The following is a 9494-nucleotide window of genomic DNA, read 5'->3' as shown; positions in this document are numbered from 1 at the left end:
TTGTCACAGATGTGTCTATAGTACCAAACAATTGGCTACGAACAACCCATATCAACCTAGAGGAACTGTGAAAGTTTGGTGACATAGATACGGTACCTACATTGGTAGGCAATTTAGCTTCATAGTTAACTGCCTATCACCTGAACCAACCCTAAGGAAGTTAGTTGGTTGGAAAGAAATAGCAACGTAGATGGTTCTGTCAAAGGTACTGGAATACACGTAAAGGTAAAAAGATAAAAGTAATGTAAAATGCCTGTGAGCCCAATCCTGTATTCCTGCTTTACTACAATGGGCTCTGTCTGGGCACAGAGTGGGGTTCACCAACATGGAGCTGTTTGTGAATTGGGCCTGGGTAAATAAAGATACACTGATTTAGTTGTTACAAAGATCCAGTGTAAGTATTCAAGAGTGAAAATATATTGAAAGATGCTAAACACACACAGAGTTATAGAAAAATTGTATAATTTATTAAATTAGAAAAACAGTATGAGAGCTTGTAAATAGAGTATCCAAAAGCACTCACACAAGAGGCAGAGCTAAGGTTGCATGTGCAACTGACTCTGGCTTGAAGCCAATGGATTTATTTTCTTACCATTGTATTTGTCAGTGGATATTTATTTATATCCCAGGGTGGAGTAAGTAATCCTGGACTGTATGATTTGTATTTTAATTTTATAATAGAGTCCTACAGTATAATAGGGATGCATAGTGAGACTTAAAATAATCCTAAAGAGAGAGAAAAATTCCTGACATCAGCACTTAGCTGTGCAACTTCAAGATTCTTGAGAAGGTTTTTTTTAAAAAAAAAAAACTGTTATGGCAGAAATACCTAGCACATGGGAAATGGTGGATTTAGCAAATAATGTTTCCAGATCAGCCAGTAGCAAGTAAGGCCATAGTGCCTAGTAGGAGTTCTTTGTGAAAGTAGAACTGGAAATGTGAGTGAGTTATACAAACTTTTATTTCTTTAAAAATAGCTCCTCTTTTCCCAAGAGAATACGATTGCTTAAAACTCTGAATGCCAGATCCTGGTGACAGGATAAATATAGTTATATAAAGATTGGCAGTTACATTTGATTATGCTTTACTCATTTTATTCTGATGGGTTTTTTAGATGAACCTGAGGGAGAAAAGCAGTATTTGATCTAAAAAGTAGAAGAGAAGCAATATCTTTAACAAAACACAGGATACTGGAAGTTTGAAAAAGCAGTGTTTTTCTTATCAGATCAGCCACTGAAAGAGCATATGGAACCCTGCTGAAATAGTGGTGTCAAAATTCTTGCGGAGTTTCATTTTTTGAAACTGTCAGTTTTATTTTGTTCTTCTGTTCCACTTTTTTATTTGAATAAACATGTTTTGTTCTTATCTGTGCTTTTCTTCTGTATTCACGTGTCTCCTCAGCACCTTACAATAAAAAGCTGATTTACAACAAGCAACCAGTCAACTGTTGAACTAAACAGAGGTCTTTAATGCAATCTTCAGACATAAGGCTCAGACTCTGAACTTTCAGGGGCAGTGAATTCCATAAATGAAGTGCACAGAGAAGACTAAACTCCCCAAAAGCTGAGTGAACGAGCAGATAACAGCCATGCTTGGAAAGTCACAGGGCATGCCTACACAGCCTGTTGAAGCAAGCCTCCCAGCCCAGGTTGACAGATTTAGTGTTCACCTCTTTCTCTAGGCTTCAAACCTCAAGCCACAACTTCAAAGCTCTGTCTACAGAGCCATTTTTAAAGCACTAGTTGGAGCCCAGCTACCCCAAGCCTGTTGAGCCAGGCTAAGAGGCTCACTTCCAAGGGCTATGTAAATATACTCACTGTGATCTTAGCAACAACGGGAATGTTCAGGAAAGAAATAATGCCTACCCTAGTCATTAATACTATACAATGAACTGTGTGAAACTAATAATTTACAAAAACTTACAGTATGAATCCTGAAGCCCCTACTTAGGCAAAATCCCTATTGACTGTGATAGAAGTCTTGCTCAATTAAAGATGGCAGGACTTCCCCAGAAACAATACTGTTCCTTTTTTTGTTGTGTTTTTTTTACAATAGTTGGCCGTTCCTAGCACTTCAAGCCTGGTACAGCAACAAGATAGAAATCAGAACTTGGTTGTGTTGGGTTTACTACAAGGATTCAATAAGTGCCCATCATGGTAGCTGGCCACAATCATGATGTAAGCAGGATCTGAATGAGCTCTCCCCTGACAGCTAACTGGAAGGGGGAGAGACTTCAGGAGCAAACTGTATTTACATGAACATATCTACTCTGCCAAGATATCCAGCAGATAGAGCTGTGTTGCTCAAAGTGGTCAAATTTGGCTGGTGTTGGGTTACAAATCACTTTAGTACTGAATGCAGGGGTAGAGAAATGTTATCAATGTTGTCTTTATTGTCTGAGTAAAAAGGAGCAGAACTGCTTAACCTATGCCGAATGAGGGGGTCATCATCATCAGAAAGAAACTTGCTACGCCAGGGCTCAAATACCAGACCCCTATGAAAAAAGAGAAGGGTGGAGACAAGTGTCCTAGGCAGGCAGTGTGGATTCTCCCTAAGCCCTGGTCTACACTAGAAGTGGAGGTCAAATTTAGCAGCGTTAAATCGATTTAACCCTGCACCTGTCCACACGACGAAGCCCTTTTTTTCGACTTAAAGGGCTCTTAAAATCAATTTCCTTACTCCACCCCCGACAAGGGGATTAGCGCTGAAATCGGCCTTGCTGGGTCGAATTTGGGGCACTGTGGACACAATTAGACGGTATTGGCCTCCGTGAGTTATCCCAGAGTGCTCCATTGTGACCGCTCTGGACAGCACTCTCAACTCAGATGCACTGGCCAGATAGACAGGAAAAGGCCCGCGAACTTTTGAATTTCAATTTCCTGTTTGGCCAGCTTGGCAAGCTGCAGATGACCATGCAGAGCTCATCAGCAGAGGTGACCATGCAGAGCTCATCAGCAGAGATGACCATGATGGAGTCGCAGAATCGCAAAAGAGCTCCAGCATGGACCGAACGGGAGGTACGGGATCTGATCACTGTATGGGAAGAGGAATCCATGCTATCAGAACTATGTTCCAGTTTTTGAAATGCCAAAACATTTGTCAAAATCTCCCAGGGCATGAAGGACAGAGGCCATAACAGGGACCCAAAGCAGTGCCGCGTGAAACTTAAGGAGCTGAGGCAAGCCTACCAGAAAACCAGAGAGGCAAACAGGTCAGAGCCCAAAACATGCCGCTTCTATGATGAGCTGCATGCCATTTTAGGGGGTTCAGCCACCACTACCCCAGCCATGTTGTTTAACTCCTTCAATGGAGATGGAGGCAACATGGAAGCGGGTTTTGGGGACGAGGAAGATGATGATGATGAGGTTATAGATAGTTCACAGCAAGCAAGCGGAGAAACCGGTTTTCCCGACAGCCAGGAACTATTTCTCACCCTGGACCTGGAGCCAGTACCCCCTGAACCCACCCAAGGCTGCCTCCTGCACCTGCCAGGCGGAGAAGGGACCTCTGGTGAGTGTATCTTTTAAAATACTATACATGGTTTAAAAGCAAGCATGTTTAATGATTAATTTGCCCTGGCATTTGCGGCTCTCCTGGATGTACTCCCAAAGCCTTTGCAAAAGGTTTCTGGGGAGGGCAGCCTTATTCCATCCACCATGGTAGGACACTTTACCACTCCAGGCCAGTAGTACGTACTCAGGAATCATTGTAGAACAAAGCATTGCAGTGTACATTTGCTAGTGTTCAAACAACATCTGTTCTTTATCTCTCTGTGTTATCCTCAGGAGAGTGATATCATTCATGGTCACCTGGTTGAAATAGTGTGCTTTTCTTAAGGGGACTTTCAGAGGTGCCCATTCCTGCTGGGCTGTTTGCCTGTGGCTGAACAGAAATGTTTCCCGCTGTTAGCCAAGGGGAGGGGGAAGGGACTAGCCACACGCTGGGGGGAGTAAAAATGCGACCTTGGAACGAAAGCACATGTGCTATGTATGTAATGTTAACAGCAAGGTTTACCGTGAAAGAGTGTAGCCATTGTTCTAAAAATGTGTCTTTTTAAATACCACTGTCCCTTTTTTTTTCTCCACCAGCTGCATGTGTTTCAATGATCACAGGATCTTCTCCTTCCCAGAGGCTAGCAAAGATTAGAAGGCGAAAAAAATGCACTCGCGATGAAATGTTCTCTGAGTTCATGCTGTCCTCCCACACTGACAGAGCACAGACGAATGCGTGGAGGCAGACAATGTCAGAGTGCAGGAAAGCACAAAATGACCGGGAGGAGAGGTGGCGGGCTGAAGAGAGGGCTGAAGCTGAAAGGTGGCGGCAGCGTGATGAGAGGAGGCAGGATTCAATGCTGAGGCTGCTGGAGGATCAAACTAATATGCTCCAGCATATGGTTGAGCTGCAGGAAAGGCAGCAGGAGCACAGACCGCTGCTACAGCCCCTGTGTAACCAACTGCCCTCCTCCCCAAGTTCCATAGCCTCCTCACCCAGACGCCCAAGAACGTGGTGGGGTGCCTCCGGCCACCCAGCCACTCCACCCCAGAGGATTGCCCAAGCAACAGAAGGCTGGCATTCAATAAGTTTTAAACTTTTAAAGTTCTGTGTGGCCTTGTCCTTCCCTCCTCCACCACCCCTCCTGGGCTACCTTGGTAGTTATCCCCTTATTTGTGTGATGAATTAATAAAGAATGCATGAATGTGAAGCAACAATGACTTTATTGCCTCTGCAAGCAGTGATCGAAAGGAGGAGGGGAGGGTGGTTAGCTTACAGGGAAGTAGAGTGAACCAAGGGGTGGGGAGTTTCATCAAGGAGAAACAAACAGAACTTTCACACCATAGCCTGGCCAGTCATGAAACTGGTTTTCAAAGCTTCTCTGATGCGCACCGCACCCTCCTGTACTCTTCTAACCACCGTGGTATCTGGCTGTGCGTAACCAGCAGCCAGGCGATTTGCCTCAACCTTCCACCCCGCCATAAACGTCTCCCCCTTACTCTCACAGGTATTGTGGAGCGCACAGCAAGCAGTAATAACAGTGGGAATATTGGTTTCGCTGAGGTCTAACCAAGTCAGTAAACTGCGCCAGCACGCTTTTAAACGTCCAAATGTACATTCTACCATCATTCTGCACTTGCTCAGCCTGTAGTTGAACAGTTCCTGACTACTGTCCAGGCTGCCTGTGTATGGCTTCATGAGCCATGGCATTAAGGGGTAGGCTGGGTCCCCAAAGATAACTATAGGCATTTCAACATCCCCAACGGTTATTTTCTGGGCTGGGAATAAAGTCCCTTCCTGCAGCTGTTGAAACAGACCGGAGTTCCTGAAGATGCGAGCCTTTCTCGGCCATCCCATGTTGATGTTGGTGAAACGTCCCTTGTGATCCACCAGAGCGTGCAGCACTATTGAAAAGTACCCCTTGCGATTTATGTACTCGCCGGCTTGGTGCTTCGGTGCCAAGATAGGGATATGGGTTCCGTCTATGGCCCCACCACAGTTAGGGAATCCCATTGCAGCAAAGCCATCCACTATGACCTGCACATTTCTGAGGGTCACTACCCTTGATATCAGCAGATCTTTGATTGCGTGGGCTACTTGCATCACAGCAGCCCCCACAGGAGATTTGCCCACTCAAAATTGATTCCCAACTGACCGGTAGCTGTCTGGCGTTGCAAGCTTCCACAGGGCTATCGCCACTCGCTTCTCAACTGTGAGGGCTGCTCTCATCTTGGCATTATTGCGCCTCAGGGCAGGGGAAAGCAAGACACAAAGTTCCATGAAAGTGCCCTTACACATGCGAAAGTTTCGCAGCCACTGGGAATCGTCCCAGACCTGCAACACTATGTGGTCCCACCAGTCTGTGCTTGTTTCCCGAGCCCAGAATCGGCATTCCACTGCATGAACCTGTCCCATTAGCACCATGATGCCCACACTGCCAGGGCCCGTGCTTTGAGAGAAGTCTGTGTCCATGTCCTCATCACTCCCGTCACCGTGCTGACGTCGCCCACTCGCGCGGTTGCACTTTGCCAGGATCTGGTGCTGCATATACTGCTGGATAATGCGTGTGGTGTATAATGTGCTCCTAATTGCCGAAGTGATCTGAGCTGGCTCCATGCTTGCTGTGGTATGGCGTCTGCACAGAAAAAAGGCGCGGAACGATTGTCTGCCGTTGCCCTGACGGAGGAAGGGGCGACTGATGACACGGCTTACAAGGTTGGCTTACAGGGAATTAAAATCAACAAAGGGGGTGGCTTTGTGAGAAACTGGCCCCCTCAAGGATAGAACTCAAAACCTCAAGGATAGAACTCAAAACTGGGTTTAGTAGGCCGTTGATTTCACAGAGGGAGGGAGGAGAAAATGAATACAAAACAAATCTAGTCTATTTCTTGTTTTGAGCCACTTCATCTTGCTGGCAGCAGACTGTGCAGTACAACCGCTAGCCATCGTCATCTCCTGGGTGCTCGGCAGAAGACGGTGCAGTATAACTGCTGGCCATCATCTTCTGCTGGCTGCTGATTAAAAGACAGTGCACTGCCGGTAGGACTCAATCGCCATGAAACGAAACTTAAAAGAGAAATGACTTGGCTGAGTCACTCCCATGTTTGCCCAGGCGCCCCTGACCTCATCGAGGTCGGTTAAAAGAGCACCTAGGACTATGTCGACGATGGCTACCAATCGTCTTGCACTGTCTGCTGCCAAAAGGCAATAAGCTGTTGCTGTGTAGCAATGCAGTACCGCGTCTGCCAGCACCCAGGAGACATACGGTGACGGTTAGCTGAGGGGGCTCCATGCTTGCCGTGGTATGGCGTCTGCACAGGTAACTCAAGAAAAAAGGCGCAAAACGATTGTCTTCCTTTGCTTTCACGGAGGGAGGGAGGGAACGGGGGCCTGACGATATGTACCCAGAACCACCCGCGACAATGTTTTAGCCCCGTCAGGCACTGGGATTTCTACCCAGAATTCAAATGGGCAGCAGAGACTGCGGGAACTGTGGGATAGCTTCCCACAGTGCAATGCTCCGGAATTCGACGGTTGCCTCGGTACTGTGGACGCACTCCACCGACTACATGCACTTAGAGCAGTTGTGTGGGGACACACACAATCGACTGTATAAAAACGCTTTCTACAAAACCGACTTCTATAAATTCGACCTAATTTCATAGTGTAGACATACCCTAAGGGTCCTTTGTCTGGTTTAACCTGTTCCTCCTCACTGTTCAAAGATAGAGCTAAATAGACTCCATCGGGAGTCTTTTGTTATTTTAAGTGCTCAATAGAGCTGAAATCACTTGTGGTAGGTCAGCATTTCCTCCTAGTCTGCTTCAGGTTCTCCCCACTAAGAGCTGGCAACCACTTGTGTGGAATCAGTTGTGTGGAATCTCACGAGACTGACCTGCAGAGGTCACCGCAGAGAGGCAGCTGGCAGGGTGGCCAGCGGAGCAGCCAGCCAGCCAGCCAGAACAAGTGTTCAGATGGCAGAGCAAGCCAGGTGCCTTCTTCCCCACATAGGAGGTGAACTCACACAGCTGCACTTCTGACCCCTGGGTCCTCACTGAACAAGGACAACCACTGTGAGTGGGGTATGGTGAGGGAGCAGAGAAGGGCACAGTAAAGGAGTTTTGGGTGTAGGACTCAAGAACATGAGGTGGAAGACACTGCCCCACGCACTCTGGGGTGGGTGTCCTGCTCACAGTTTTGTTTATGAATCCTACTTGTGGCATTTCCCCTAATTAATGTTAGGTGACTTCCCTCCTTTCATTAAAAGTTGCTTTTCTACAATCAGACTCTGTTTGCGAGTGGGGAAATATTGCCTCTCAGAGGCGCCTAGGGATGGTTTGTAATTGTAGGTTACTAGCTGGGGACTCGAACTGGCTCTGTGTTGTATTGTTTAAAAGGAACCCCTAGACATTGAACCCAGCCCTGGTAGCTGCTGGCACCACCTGGCAGAAGGGTTACAACTAAATTGAAGAGACTTTGATATTGACTATATATAAGCAACAAACTGCTAATGTGACATTCTTGCTTCCCAAGGCTCTTTGAAGGTTCCTAGTCTGGAAAAGACAATTGAAATATTTTATAATCTTACACCATAATCCTCTTAGTTATGAGACGAGATTAATAGAACTGGGACTTTTCAGCTTGGAAAAGAGATGACTAAACTGGGATATGATAGAGGCCTATAAAAGTGTGAAAGGTGTACAGAAAATGAAAAAGGAATTATCTACTCCTTCACATAACAGAAGAACTAGGATCACCCAATGACATAGGCAACAGATTTAAAACAAACATAAGGAAAGGAAATGTTTCTTCATACAAAGCACAAAAGGAAGTATTTCTTCACACAATACACAGTCAACCTGTGGAACTCTTTTCAGATGTTGTGAAGGCCAAGACTATAACAGGGTTTAAAAAAAAACTAGGTAAATTCATAAACAAACTAGGGAAATGCAGCTTCGATGGAGCTACTATAAGGTGGGTGCGTAACTGGTTGGAAAAGTGTTCCCAGTGGTTCACAGTCAAGCTGGAAGGGCATAACCAGTGGGGTCCTGCAGAGATCAGTTCTGGGTCCGATTCTGTTCAACATCTTTTTCAATTATTTAGATAACAGCATAGAGAGTACACTTATAAACTTTGTGGACGATATCAAACTGGGAGCGGTTGCAAGTTCTTTGGAGGATAGGCTTATAGTTCAAAATGATCAGACAAACTGGAGAAATGGTCTGAAGTAAATAGGATGAAATGTAATACGGACAAATGCAAAGTACTCCAGTTAGGAAGGAACAATGAGTTGTATAAATAGAAAATGGGAAATGACTGCTTAAGGAGTACTGTGGCAAGGGATGTGGGGGTCAGAGTGGACCACAAGCTAAATATAAGTCAACAGGGTAACACTGTTGCCAAAAAAAAAAAAAAAGCAAACATCATTATAGGATGTATTAGCTGAAGTACTGTAAGCAAGACACGAGCAGTAATTCTTCTGTTCTACTCCGTGCTGATTAGGCCTCAACTGAAGTATTGTGTCCATTTCTGGGTGCCACATTTCAGAAAAGATGTGAACAAATTGGAGAAAGTCCGGAGAAGAGCAACAAAAATGATTAAAGGTCTAGAAAACATGACCTATGAGAGAAGATTGAATAAATTGGGTTTGTTTAGTCTGGAGACGAGAAGCCTGAGAGGAGACATGATAACAGTTTTCGAGTACATAAAATGTTGCTACAAGGAGGAAGGAGAAAAATTTTTCTTCTTAACCTCTGAGGATAGGACAAGAAGCAATGGGATTAAATTTAGGTTGGACATTAGGAAAAACTTCCTGTCAGGGTGGTTAAGCACCGGAATAAGTTGCCTAGGGAGGTGGTGGAGTCTCTATAATTGGGGATTTTTAAGAGCAGGTTAGACAAACACCTGTCAGGGATGGTCTAGGTCAGAGGTAGACAAACTAAGGCCCATGGGCCACATCCAGCCCGCGGGATCCTCCTGCCCGGCCCCTGAGCGACTGGCCC

This window comes from Caretta caretta, chromosome 1 (genome assembly GCF_965140235.1).
Source record: "Caretta caretta isolate rCarCar2 chromosome 1, rCarCar1.hap1, whole genome shotgun sequence".
Classification (NCBI taxonomy): domain Eukaryota; kingdom Metazoa; phylum Chordata; order Testudines; family Cheloniidae; genus Caretta; species Caretta caretta.
The sequence above is the reverse complement of the archived record's forward strand: the minus strand, read 5'-3'. Positions refer to the sequence as shown.